This window comes from Lactuca virosa, chromosome 3 (assembly GCF_052849685.1).
Source record: "Lactuca virosa cultivar CGN04683 chromosome 3, Lactuca_virosa_CGN04683_v6, whole genome shotgun sequence".
NCBI lineage: Eukaryota > Viridiplantae > Streptophyta > Magnoliopsida > Asterales > Asteraceae > Lactuca > Lactuca virosa.
The window spans coordinates 374,389,701-374,404,850 of record NC_136428.1 but is presented as its reverse complement, the minus strand read 5'-3'; the positions used below and the strand labels follow the sequence as shown (position 1 = coordinate 374,404,850).

Here is a 15,150-nt window from a genome sequence, read left to right as displayed (position 1 = left end):
GATGGTCATCCCGGGGCCTTTTGGGCCAAGTTTATACAAGTGCAGTTGGGGGCTCATCTGGAGCCCAAAGCGTATGGATCTCTATAATCCTTCGTGAAGGAGGATCTTGCTGTTAGTTCTTTTCATTTGGGATCGGAAGGGGATTTCTTTACAATATCCTCAGGATGGTCAAGGTAACTCGGGAGGAGGTCAGGATTCCTTCAGATGTTTTGTGTGTATGTACTCTTCTGTTTTTCTTCTGGGTTGTTATCGGGAGTTGGTATTGCTTTGGATTCTGCTTGGATTGGATAAATTATATCTCAGATTGATTCTCTGATATTTTCTGGGTTATCGAGGGTCGTTATATGGCATTCTGCATGTCGGGAGTCATCGACGAATCTTTAAGAGAGTCGTATCTCGTTGAGTGGGTTCAGTGTGTCCCATTGTTGTTCCGAGTCTTTTTCGGGATCAATTCAGGAGTATTACCTGGAGGATCTATGGGCAGGGTTATCGGGTTAGTTCTCCAGTGAATTCAGGGTTCATGGGTTTTATCATCTATTCTGGTGAGATCAACAATTGTCTATAGAAGAACGTGTGGGTTCAAGCACTACCGTTGCTAGGAGAGGAGCGGTAGCAGGTAGATGGTGATGAAAGATGCACGAGTTGATTGGTCATCGGAAGCGTCAGGGGAATTTTATATCTGTGTGGGTTGTAGTCAGTTGGAGTTGAGAAATTCTTTGAGGATGGAAATTGGAGTGGATATTCGTCAGAGCATGGCAAGGGTTATGGTTCTTAGTCACATGCATAAGGACTCAAGGAATTGGTATGGTATCATGGGAGGTGATTTGAATCGTCAGACTAGTTAAGGTCTAAAGAGTGTTCTTCCGGATTCCAGGAGTTGGGCAATCGTTGAGATTGGCTAGTAATGGAACGCTAGTTTGGTAAGCGCAGGTCACAGGCAGTTCATGCTTTATGAGGTTGATGGGTTGGGAATCCATCAGAATTATGGGATAAAAGAGCTTCGTTGAATCCAAGTGGGGGAGAGTCGAGCAGAATTCCCAAGTGGATTGGGTGATGGGATCATATCATTCATCAATTGAGGTAGCCTATCAATGAGGTAGTCACGAGTTTAGAGGGGATCAGTTCGCGTCGTAGGCACGACAAACGGAATTGCCGAGGTACGTTTCCCTGTTTTACATTGAGGATCATTGGGGTCCGAGGTGGAGTTGGGCCTGTGTAGCTTTTTATGGGTTGGACCCGTGGGCAGCGCTGCTCCGTTATATAGTTTGGGGGGACCCGTGGGCGAGGCCCATGTGTTTATGGCAATTCAGGTGGGACCTGGTAGAGACCGAGGGTAAAGGTTTGGATCTTTGATTTCAGGATTGAGTGTGTGGTTAGTATGTGATGCAGAGGGATGTTTGGGATGGGTAGCCTTCTTATATGGACTCTTGGGAATCTAGTGGTTGGACCAGGTGCGAGACTGGTAGTCTAAACGTTGGTTTTGGAACCTTTATTTCGTGGTCTAGCAAGGGTTGTCGTTATCAAAAAGTCTTGGGTGAAATGCAAGTTCAGATCTGTGGATCTCGGTTTATGAGTTGAGTATCGGGTTGGTTTTGGTTGAGATCTTGAGTCGGGTATCACAATTGTTTTGTGCAGGATTTTCGTTTCTATGGGTTGAGGATTGGGGTATCTATTGTTGGATTAGGTGTCTAAGCCCCATAACTATAATTGGTATGTACTTGACCCGAGAGTAGCATGGTCCATTTCGGGTTGCCCTCACCAGAACAATCTGATAGGATGGATATTTGAGAAAGAGGTTATTTGTGATTTATTAATATATTATAAGTATAATATATTAGTTGAGAAATCATATTATTTAATTAGTATTGATCAAAAATTAATTTGGAATTAATTTAGATTATCAAAAGAGACTAATTAAATTAACGGGGACTGATTATGTAAATCAGTGATACATATGGGTTGGGCTATTGATCCATGATGGACTAAGTTTATGTGAGAGTCCATGAAGAGTTAGTCCATAAGAATTATTGGATCATAAGCCTAAGTGTAAGAATTAGTGTTTGCATATGACTCTTGGAATTCTACACTATTTATGTATTTCCCTAAGGCTAAAATCGACCCCAATGAGTTCTAAGAGAACCCTAGCCGATTTTGGTGGTTCTCACCTCTCTCTCAAAGTCCTCCATTTGTTCACGGTGTTTGTGACTTGTTTGAGGCATCACACTTGAGGTGATAAGCTCTTCAAAGGCCAACAACTACAAGCTACAAATAAGAGGTATTCTTGTAACTAATTTTTATGATTCATGTACCAAATTTTTATGCAATATAGGCTTATGCTTTGGATAATTTTTGTTGCATGTATAACTTGAGAAAACTTAGATCCAAAGCTATTAGGGTTGTATGTGCACCATAGAAGTGTTATAGTACACAAAACCCAACAGTGATATCAGCCATGAATGTTTTCTGTAATGTCGATGCATAGATTAATTGTTCAAAGTTGAAAAAGTTGAAAATTTTCATTCTGACAGAAGGACTCGACGAGTCCATAAATGAACTCGACGAGTCCATGTTCATCAGTGATGAACGCGACGAGTCTATTATCCGACTCGACGAGTTGGATCATCTATTGGCAATTTTTCGGGTATTTTGGCGTAAATTGGATTAGAATCATTATCACAAACTGTTTTACATCATAAACACTGATTTTTCTGATATGGTAGTGATTAGTCTCACCCAATTAAAAGATAAAGTGTCAAATTTAAGATAATTACATGTTTATATGATAAAGCTAATTATTTGAAATTTTTGATTTGAAATTATCTAGCCATATGAATTGAATTAGTTCAAATTAGTAAAAGATAAAATTATATTATTATGTTATTAGTTTAAAATTTGAACTAAATGGCTTTGAAGAGTTTCATAACTTGCCCTCAAGTTATGGAACATGGAAAGTCTCTTTTTATGACTAAAGAGAGTTATAAAACTTGCCATCAAATTTTGGAACTCAAAAGTTTTTTAGGAGTTACAAAACTTGCCATCAAGTTTGGAATTCAAGAGTTTTTGAATTAAGTTTTAGAATTTGAAAAGTTTAATTAAAAGGTTTTAATTTGAAATATTGAATTCTAAAACATCTAGTAGTTGAAAGGTTTCAAAAAGGTGCAACTATTGGGTGCATAACTTAAAAATTAATTAAATAGTTTTAATTTTGCCTTTTAATATAACCTTGATGCTTTGAATAGTTCAATTACACCTTATGATCTTTATTAAATTGATTAAAGTGTTTAATTAAGATAGAATTAATAATTCCATAATGATATGGTTTAAGTTTAATTAAATTAAGAGTATAATTTATTAATAGATTAAACCACCAAGTATTTTTAATGTGTAAAATACACCCTTATACTATATAACATTAAAATTTTAATATATTATATATGTATAAGTAAATGGTTAGTCTTACCGTTAGTAGGCCTCATTCACGAAGCTAGTCTATAAGGGGTGTTTAAGGAAATTGCCTATAAAATGGGAATTGAATGGGTATTCACTCTTACCCACCGCACTCTTGACTAGTGAAGGGTCGTTAGCCGACTGGGTTTGACAGGACATTTAACTCCTCATTTAAAGTATGATGAAATATTAAGTAACTAAACCTTTTATAAATTCCCAATCTTAGTTACTTAGGAAAAATGTGAATTTGATGGTAACCCATGAAATTGCACATTGCACCTTATTAGTCGTTCGTGGAGCGTGTGTGGTTAAACGACACACTAATATGGGACTAATGAAGGATGGCAATGGCTAGCTTGCAATTTGTCATAGATCAATGGAGCGTGTGTGGTTAATTGACACATTGATTAGGTGATAAATGACTTCGAGAGTACCAAGCTAATTTGCATCGTTATTCACACCTTTTTTTGTGATCCTTAGTATCTCAGGCACAAACTTGAAGGGCATAATCGAGATTAAACATGCCATTGACAAGTTTAATGAATCTCAAAAGAATCCAGGAATTTCAATTCATTTAAAACCTAATATTCACTTTCGTTTTTCATGGTGGAAATTGGTAAATCGTCATTTACCCACCTTCAAATATTTTACAATTGGATTACGACATCCCTCTTCCGAATTGTAGAATATTGTGTTGGGTCCTAGCCTTAATATTTCATTTTGGGTGTTATATTAAGGATTTAAATCAACTAACTTGAATTTCTCCCTTGTAGATGTCTAGTTCTGACAACTATGGTCTTCCCGAATCTTTTGGAAAAAGCTTTCCATATGAAGATGATATTTCACAATATCATACTTCATTTTCTCCACCTCCTCCAATTATTCTCCCTAACCCACGTCTTCATCGACTTGAAAAGTTCAAAGTCACTCAAGCCCTATTGGCTAGCAAACACGAAGATGGAAGGTCTGTGTGTGCACATTTCTTGGAGATGAAGTCACACATTGACAGGATGGGAATTTTAGGAGTCGTTGTATCAATGAAGTTGGCTGTTGACTTGGTTCTTCAATCACTTCTCAAGTCGTATGGTCAGTTTGTTAAAGACTACTATATGACAGATCATGACGTGACCCTTATTGATCTTACCTATTTGCTAATTGCTGCTGAATCGGCAATGAGTTGGCGTATTGGTAAAGCAAATTTGACTGGAAGATCTACTTCCCAAACTTCCATGGACATTGACAATGGAAAAATTAGAAGTCAAGAAAAGTCTTCTCTTCCCAATGGAAAGGGAAAGACTAAGTTTGAGATTGTCCCGAGTACCATTCCAGGAGAATCTGTTTGTTTCTATTGCCAACGGAAGAGGCATCGGATGCGAAGCTGTCGTATCTACCTGAAGGATCACAAGGATGGTAAAGTCAAAGTGTTTGACTCTTCTTCAGGTAAGTTCACTATCTAACTCTATTAAGTTCCTATTTATAGACTCTTAATAACATGATGTGATAAGATTACATTTTGATGTTTTGTAGGATCAAAGAAGAGAAAGGAAGCTAAAAGAAAGAGCATGCTTAGTCTGATCGCAAAGAGATGGATTTCGATTGCATGGTTCGATGATCGTATTTTGAGCTGCTGCTTAGGAGTTATGATAAATTGCTTAGAAATATATAGTAACATGTTTTTCATATGTACTTGCATTGTAAGGAAAAGTTTTTCCGCACTTCATAAATAAAGAAAACTTTTGATTTTATCTTATTTTATATTTCCTTGCAATGGCATTTGTGAAAATTGGTGTTTATCTATTTTTAGAAATATTGGAAAATGGATTTGATTCTTTCTTTTGTGGTAGTGTCAAAATTTACCAAATAAGGAAATGATCTCATCACCAAAGTTTCCATTGGACAGAAACTTGGAATCATACAACTTGTATTGTATGATGGATGAGAACATTCGTCTTTGGGAAATTTAGACTAATTCCTTGTTCACATGAATATGTGAGTCAAGTGAAGGACTAGGGGATCAAGTACACCTTGTTGTGCATTGATCAGGTCCACCACAAAGAACGATAAGACTATTCGTCATGATTTACTAAAAGGTTAGTGAATATGATTATGCTTACAAGATTAAGTATAATTCTGAATCATTGAAAAAGTTTCAATGTATAGCAGATCGAATAAGAAGAATCAATTAGGCAGAAAGATAAAAGTTTCTCCAATATGAAAGGAAAGGAGAGTACCTTAGTATCGTGTTTTATGATCATCTTAATGATTATGAAACCATATCACAATTGATCATCTAAGGACACCTTAGTGCACTTGTATGGCTAAGAAGAGGAATCGGGAATTGTTGAAATGGTTAAATCAATTAAGGTCAGTCATACTTCGTTTCAAATTTCAAGTCTTAGAGTCATACTCCAAGATTGTTCCTTGAGTGACATATCTTAAGTAGGTTTATAACACCTCAAAAAATGTGGAGTAGAAATGGTTCTTGCTCTTGCACACTTTTAATTGGTAGTTGTGATGTATTGGATAAGACAAAGACCAACTAAGACCAATTGCATGAAGTGTCATTCTTGATAAGAATCCACACTAACTCTTGAATATTTGTTTGTCAAGGAATGTTTCTTGACAAGATAATTTTATATGTCAAGAGGTCAGTGGGAGTCATAAAGATCTTGAAAGATTTCAAGAACTAATCAAGAATAAACATATTGTTGATCACTAGCACACGACTTGAGGTTTGTAACCTATCGTGTTGACATATTCTTGTTTCTTTGCCATCCCAGTTAAATTTGACTATGCATGTGAGTTCTAAGAGTTCTCAATTGTTTGCATAAGGAAAATCACATGGATCAGTGAAAGTTCATTGATCAGTAAGGGTGATCTGCTCAAAGAAATGGTAGGCCCTTGTGCTGCAAAGTGGCAAGAAATTAAGATTGAACAAGTTCAGTCCATATGAGTTTGAATTTGTCATAGACCTTGTCTTATGATAATGACAGATTCACATGGATAGGAACACATACACCACAAAATCTAAGTCACACAAGGTTTCTCTCCACTTCATGAAAATGATTGTGAGGAAACGCTTTCACTAAGAAGATTTTTAGGAGATAGCAGTTGTGGTAATTGCATTCTCAAATTCGATTATGATTACGACAACCCTCTTCATAGTTCGAATTATGAGAAATGGCAAATAATCTGAACATTCGGAACTTATTGTTGTAACTTCTAAAATTGTTTAAACACACATATGAGCCTTCTAATGAAAAAGGTGTATGAGCTTAAGGAGATTAGATAAAGGCTTATCGAAGAATCTCGTGCCAGAAATCTGAACTTTGGTAAGGAAGTCAACAAGTATTGATTTCTAGAAGTCCAGCTTATTTCTGGATACATGTCAAGGCCAGTGGGAGCATAAGTGTTACGCTAATAACAAAATAATTGATATGCTAGTGGGAGCATGATTATAATGTGAAGTGTTGCAAGTTAGCAATACTAGTTATAGGAAACAAAGGTTACAAATTTTCAAAGTTGGAAAAATTGAAAAGTTGTTTCACTATAGTAAGGGAGAGGATACTTATACTTTATTTCGAATCTAAAAGTTTAGATTGAAGTATTAATCAAACTTAGTCGTGATTATATATGAATATCATGTTGAAATGATTCAAAATTGAAAATTCTATATGGAAATATTATAGCAAGAGACTAGTCAAGTATCATGTCTTTATGTAAGACATTATGAATCGTATCCCATATGCCTCAGATATAGGATCGATTGCATATGTTATAATATTCACGTATTCTGAATTTTCCAAATGCCTAGGGCATTTAGAGGGAAAAAGGACTAGAACCAGATATGACTAAAGTTATTAAACAACTGTCAAGGACGATCTAAGGTTTGCTAAGGATTGGTTTCGTAAGGATAGTTGGAAGTATAATAATGAATGGACCATAATGATATAATTCTGAATAGATAGGATTCTATATAGAATGGATAGTCATATGGAAATTATGGAAAACTTTCATAATGGGAGTTATCAAGAATCTATGAGTAAGTTAGAAAATTTTATGCAAGAAGGATGTTCAAAGGAATGTGCTTTGAATATGAGACTTCGTATCTATGGAATTGTCTTGTAACAATCTCCAAGGGAAAGTTTTGTAATTGGCAAAGTCTCTGTGACTTGTGTACATAGTCGTTACAAAAGGATCACTACATATAAACTTAGAATCTAACAGATTATAGTAAGTGGCAAGGACTTGGTATTCTTACACTTACGATAAGGATTTGGAATTATGAAATGAGTGTCATTGGAGATGTTTAAAATTGATCTATTTCACAAAGTAAGGACCATAGGTAAACATAGTGTGCATGCTTGGAGCATGGGATTACTATTGTTTTAATTCAAGTATTAAGTTGATCAGTCGAAACATTATACAATGAATAATGTGTAATCAATATGGTGATTAAATAAAAGGTGTTTTATTTATATTCAAAAGTTTTGAGACCATATTGGATTCAATTATTCTTGTGTTTCACTTCGCATGTTGTTGAAAAATGTTTTTGTATGTGACCTTGTATGTGACCATCACTGAAATAAGACGAACTATTTTTGTATTATCTAACAAATATTATCAGTTATTTCAGGCTGCATAAATGCGTGATCAAAACGGAAAATACGAAAACACGCGAATGACAGAAAACGCATAGACGAGAAAATTTAGTTGTGCGACTAAACACTTTCAATAATATACAAACATATATATATATATATATATATATATATATATATACACACACACACACATATATATATGTACATATATATATACTATGTATATATATGTATATATGTATGTTGTGTGTTGAATAGTAAAACAAAAGAAAAGTCAACAATGCATGGAAATGAGAAGCAAATGAAGACCTACGTTTTTATCCTAGCCCCTACTACAACTTGCAGCCATTACTCTTTCACAACAACTCAAGTAGAAGAAGATATTTGTTTCATGTATATATGTATACGTGTGTATGTAATGTTTAGTGTGTGTTCTTTTTCTTTGTAATACCTCCAGCTACATCTCCATACACAAAAAAACTCTCCCAACCAAGAACACCACCTCCCTCTTCAAGAACAACTCTTGCAACTTCAACCTTCAAGAACAACTAAAACAACCTCCAAATACCTTCCAAACACCCTCAAAATAATCTCCAAACACCCTTCAAATACCCTCCTTAAACCTCCTCCAAAAACCCTTTCAAATCACCACAACCATCACCACCTTGCTGTTTTTCACGACATCAGAATCTTCAAGTCAGAAACGAAGCAAACTAGGCTCAGTACAAGCATAAAAAGACTAGGGAGATTTTCACCACAAATTCTTCAGAACCTTATCTACATCTAGGAATTTTCGTGGACGATTTTGACCACCGGAAACCCCAGAGAGACGCGAGAGAGAATTGGCTATCCAGAGAGATTTCTATTTTCGAGTTCAGAATCTTCATGTTAGAAAATAAAAAACTGGGCACAACACAGCCAAAATACTACTAGGGAGATTTGCACCATCAATTCTTCAGAACCTTACCTACATCTAGAAATTTTCGTGGACGATTTTGACCACGGGAAACCCCAAAGAGACGCGAGAGAGAATTGGCTATCCAGAGAGATTTACTCCGAAAATCTACATTCATCACCACCCAAAGCTCCTTCAACTTCACCATCTCTGCTGCCTTACACCACCAAAATTACAACCTTATTCCACCTCCTAACACCCTCTAAATACCCACTCCAACCTCATCAAATCTCCTCAAAACACCCAATACCCGTATACAAATACATGACCAGTGTACTTTGCATTGTTTTGTAAACAACCCATTTTACATGAAAATGAACTTTGTGTTACTTATCAAATACCGGATTGATCTTTGAACAAATATCGACCAGTTGTTCCAAGAATCCCAATATCGACCAGTCGTTCCAAGAGTCCAAATATCGACCGGTCGTTCCAAGAGTCCAAATATCGACCGGTCGTTCCAAGAGTCCAAATATCGACCGATCATTCCATCAGTCCAGTTCAGTCAATTTATTGACGAACCTACTTGATATATATTTATATACTTATATACATTATTATAGCTTTATGTCATTTAAATATAGTCATTTATATTATTTATAGCTTTACGTCATTTAAATACAGTCATTTATATTATTTATAGCTTTACGTCATTTAAATAAAGTCATTTATATTATTATAGCTTTCAGTCATTTATAGCTTTCATATTTATACTTATTCCGCAATTATTATTCTTTATATATATATATATATATATATATATATATATATATATATATATATATATATATATACATATATATGAATATATATATATATATATATATATATATATATATATATATCTTATACCTTTAACTCATATATCTGTCACACAGTAACTGGTAACCGATCCTTTTGTTGTGGTGATCAGATTTTTATATTTCCAACAATCGGTATCTGAGCTGATATAAAAGAATATTTTCCAACAATTGGTATCAGAGCTTGTGTGATTTACCTTGAAATTTTTGTCGAAAAACTTTTGGTTATAGCGTTTATAAACCTTCCATAAGCTTTTCTTTAAATATTTCATTTTAATATCACTTGTTCAAAATCCTTTCAAAAATTTCAAAAAAAATGTCTCTGGCTAATTACTCCAACATGAACGCTGTCTCCATTGCAAATAGCTTAGGATCTGGTTCACGGGCACCCATACTTATTCCTGAAGAGTATAATTCGTGGGTTGGCCGTATGAATCTTCATCTTAACGCTATAAATGAAGATGTTTGGAAGTGTATAGAAGGAACATATGTTACTCCAGAAAATATGGCTACTCTTGCTACAAATCAAGCCACTCAAGCTGAAATCAAAAAAAAAAATGGAACTCCAAGCCAAAAAGGAACTTTTATCTGGAATACCTCACAGTATTCTAAGTCAAATGGATGACATTATACTGTTAACCGCAAATCAAATTTGGGAGAATTTGAAAAATCGTTTTTGTGGAAATAAAAGAATTATCAGAAACAAAAGAACATCTGTTTTAAATGAATTCGATAATTTCAAAATGCTTTCATCAGAAACCATCCATGATGCTCACGATAGGTTCAATCTTATTATGGTCAAAACGAACAATTTGAGTATCAAAAAGACACAACATGAGATAAATCTCAAATTTTTAAACAATCTTTTCGAAAGCTGGAAAATGGTTAAACTCATTATTCAGGGAAATTCAGCTATTCATACTGAAACTTTGTACAACTTGTATGGAGAACTTCAATCGTATGAATCCTCGATTGACCCACCAATCACTGCAGCTTTTGGAGGACCACTTGCTCTTGTGTCCATAGTTTCTCAAAACCAAACACCTTTCAATGATCAAAACTTTAATCATTTTAATCAAGCTACATCTTTTCAAAACCAAGCATTCCAGTCTGATTCGAATGATGAAGCAGACTATCAACAATTGTGTGCCTTGGTTGCAAACACAAATCTCCAGAGATTTCTCCCAAATCATGGTCAATCAAATTTTAGACCAAACTTTCAAAACAGACCATCTTTTGGACAAAATAACTCAAGTTTTCAACCAAGACCATCCTTTGGACAAAACAACTCAGGTTTTCAACCTAGACCTTACTTTGGACAAAATTCTCAAAGACCTGCCTTCCAAAATAACTCAAACCAAGGTTTTCAAAACCAGGGATTTCAAAACGATCCCAACTCAGGTCATAATCACAATCTAAACAACAGTTTTCAAAATCAAAACAGAGGTTTCCAAAATCAAGGTTACAACAATCAAAACAATGGTTTTCAAAACAACCAAAATTTTGGATTCCAACAAAACCATACTCAACCTTCCCAACAAACCCAAACTCAAGCACCTGAAAGACTTCCGATTAAGAGTCAAAAGGATGACAGTGATGAAGAAGTGATCATTTGTCACAACTGCAAAGGAACAAATCACTATGCCAGAGAATGCAGAGCCAAAAACAAAACCAAAATCAAAGACTCAGCATACTATGCTCAAAGAGCCGATGAGCTGAAGAAACTGGAAAACCAAGAAAACCAAAGAGCATTGATGGCAATCCATGAACCAAGCGTGGAATAATGGCCAACTTCTGATGACGAAGCTGACAATGAACAAGCACAATCAAACTTCTGCTTCGTAGCTGGTGTTGATATACCTTCAAGAGCTCCCAACGTCATAGAACAGGTATGGTCTATGATCTCTGAACTTGGTTATTCCAAAACAACTTTTGAGTCCCACATAACCAAAATTGAGACTAGTCTGGAAGCTGATCTCAAAACATATCATGACACAATGGTCAATTTTGATATTTGCAAATCTGAGTTACAAACCTTGCAACTCAAATTTGAAGAATCAACAAGAACAAAAAGCAAATTGGAAAGAGATGTTGAAAGAAAATCGGAAGATTATAATCACGTCCTGGAACAATTAAATCAGACACTAATTCAGAAAAGGGATTTAGAACAAAAAAATCAGTCAGTCATTTCTTCTTAAATAAAAGATGTTTTAGAAATGGAAATCCTTCAGTTGAAACAAGACTTTCAAGAATCAACTGAAAAATATAATATTTTAAATGAAAAACTGACTGATTCTTTAAAACAAATCAATTCTCTTGAAACTGAGAATAAAAGACTGATATGGAATATGGATTCTATCAAAGTTGCTAGAAAACTAAGTGATGATATTTTCACCAAGGCAAACACCTTAGGAACTGGCAAAATTGATACGAATTATAGACCAGGAATTGGAAGAGAATCCTTTGAAATTGAACAAGCAAAACAGGAAAACATGACGAATTGTGAAAACTCTGAATCCACTCTACCAGATCTTTTCACATCTGTTAATGAGGAAGATTTAGATGACGAAACATTTATCAACTATAGCCTAGATGATACTGCTTTCACTGTTTTCAAAAAATCTTTCAAAAGAGTTGTGAATTCTGAAATTTACTCTGCAAGTTCTTTAACTCACCAAATCAAACATACCGACGGAACCACTAAACTCAAATACTTTTTGAATGGAGAAAATTCCTCTTATGAGGATGGTAGTACTTCTGTACCGACTGCTTTTCCTACAATGACTTCATCAATTGTTGGAAAAACTAGTCTGGGACAAAAATACTCCAAGAAACAACAAACAAGCAAAAAATCCATTCAAGTCACCAAAACCCCACTTGTCAAGCCAAAGGTTTTTGAAAACCAACCAAAGAAACCAGTTAAACCCTACGTCATACCTCACAAACAGGTTTCCAAAGAAAAACCAAAACCTTTTCGAAAACCGCTTTCAAGAAAGCACTTTTCAATCTTCAAGGAACTTTCAAAAACCATCACATCAGAAAGTTTCAAACCATCATCATCAAAAAGCTTTTCAAAACCGCCCATCACATCCCAGATATGAAGAAAACTTTTCAAACAAACCTTCACATCTAGGATATCTTTCACCAAATCACAGATCTTATCAACTCACAGGTTTTCAAAAACAAATCACATTTTGGGTAAACTTGATAAATCAAATCAAACCTCAACCATTCCATCCTCATAAACCAAACTCTTACAACAACACGAAGTTAAATGCTAATAGAAATTCATTAAGCAAAATAACAACTGACAAACCAGGACCCATTCAGATTTTGGTACCTAAACCTTCTGTCTGATTGCAGGTACTTAATGCTGGAGAACCCACTAATGATACATGTTATATTGATAGTGGCTGCTCCAAGCATATGACAGGAAACCGGAACTACTTACGTGACTTCAAACCTACACAAACCAATCAAGATGTTACCTTCGGCAACAACATGACAGCAAAAATCAAGGGTTATGGAAACATAACAAATGGTAATTTTACCATAAAGAAAGTTGCCTTTGTTGATGACCTGAAACACAACCTCATCAGTGTTTCTCAACTGTGTGATAACAATCTTGAAGTTCTATTCACCAAACAACGAAGCTTGATCATGGACGCCAAAACCAAAGATGTTATAGTTGATTCTGACCGAGCCGGAAATATGTATCCACTTGACATGGATCTTATCTATGGTAAACCCGATATATGTCTGCTATCTAAATACCCAATAGATATTAGTTGGTTATGGCACCGCCGCCTTTCCCATCTAAACTTTGGGTACATCAACAAATTAATCGGCGATGATCTTGTTCGAGGGCTACCACTTCTGAAGCTTGATAACGAAACTCTTTGTGCCACATGTGAAAAAGGAAAACTTTCCAGATCCACTCACAAAAGCATCTCAGAATCTAGTGTATCCGAACCACTAGAGTTGTTGCACATAAATCTTTGTGGCCCTACCAAAACCCAAACCATACAAGGGAAGAAGTACATTCTTGTTGTCGTTGATGGTTTCTCGCGCTTTACTTGGGTCTTTTTCTTAAGAATAAAATCAAAAGCACCTGAAGAGATGATCAACTTCATCAAACAAATCGAACTGAAGCTCAAACCACCTGTTCGAAAAATCCGAAGTGATAATGGTTTAGAGTTCAAAAACAAGACTCTAGATTCATTTCTCAAAGACAAAGGAATTGAACATCACTTCTCAGCCCCATACACTCCACAACAGAACGGTGTTGTCGAAAGAAGGAACCGAACTCTATGTGAAGCTGCAAGATCAATGCTTATCTTCGCTGATCTGCCATAATACTTCTGGGCAGAAGCAATAGCCACAACTTGCTACACTCAAAATCGTTCCTTAATCCATAAACATCTTCATAAAACACCATATGAAGTCATTAACAACCGAAAACCAAACATCAAATTTTTCCATATTTTTGGTTGTCGCTGCTTCGTAAAGAACAATAAAGATCACCTTTAAAAATTTGAATCAAGGTCGGACGAAGGAATTTTCCTTGGTTACTCGTTTTCTTCAGCTGCTTATCGAGTACTGAACAAACGTACTAGAGTAATTGAAGAAAGTACCGATGTTCATTTTGATGAATTTAATATCAGGAAATTGGATCGTGAACATTTTGGTTCAAAAATGATTGAAAATATTTTTCAAAATCCAATTCAACAAACACCTTCTCCTGACATAGACATTGAAATCGATCTTGATTTACTTTTTGAACAACCAAAAACCGCTTACAATTTTGAACTTCTAACTACTTCAATTGACCCTACAGGAACACCCAGTGAAGTTATTCCACAAACAAACCAAAATGATGCAGATCAATTTGAGGGGGAACCACCAACACATACTTCCTCTTTGGAACATACACCAAATCCTCCTTTGATCACCCAATCCCCAAATAGCCAAAATAATCCTGATGCATCATTTATGGGGGAACCTTCAATCTTATTCCAAGATGAAACACCCGGAGAAGAACAATGGGATACTGAAACTCCAATTATTATAGCGGAAGAGAATCGCTTAATAAAGTGGACCAGAAATCATCCTACAGACCAAATCATCGGAGATCCCAACTCAGGCATTCAAACTAGAGCCGCATCGACAAATGAATGTTTATTTGGAGCCTTCTTATCCATGACTGAACCCAAAACCATACATTCTGCTATAAAAGATCCAGACTAGGTAAAAGCTATGCAAGAAGAGCTAGCAGAATTTGAAAGAAACGGCGTATGGAATCTTGTTCCTACTCCATCCGATGTTACTGTTATAGGTTCAAGAT

General features: G+C 35.4%; 1 long non-coding RNA gene across 1 annotated transcript in view; it reads left to right on the top strand.

The window, feature by feature from the left end:
* The window catches only part of LOC145163166 (uncharacterized), a 241,607-nt gene that overhangs the window by 68,418 nt on the left and 158,039 nt on the right, over nucleotides 1-15,150 (top strand). The gene's annotated exons all lie outside the window — the stretch shown is intronic.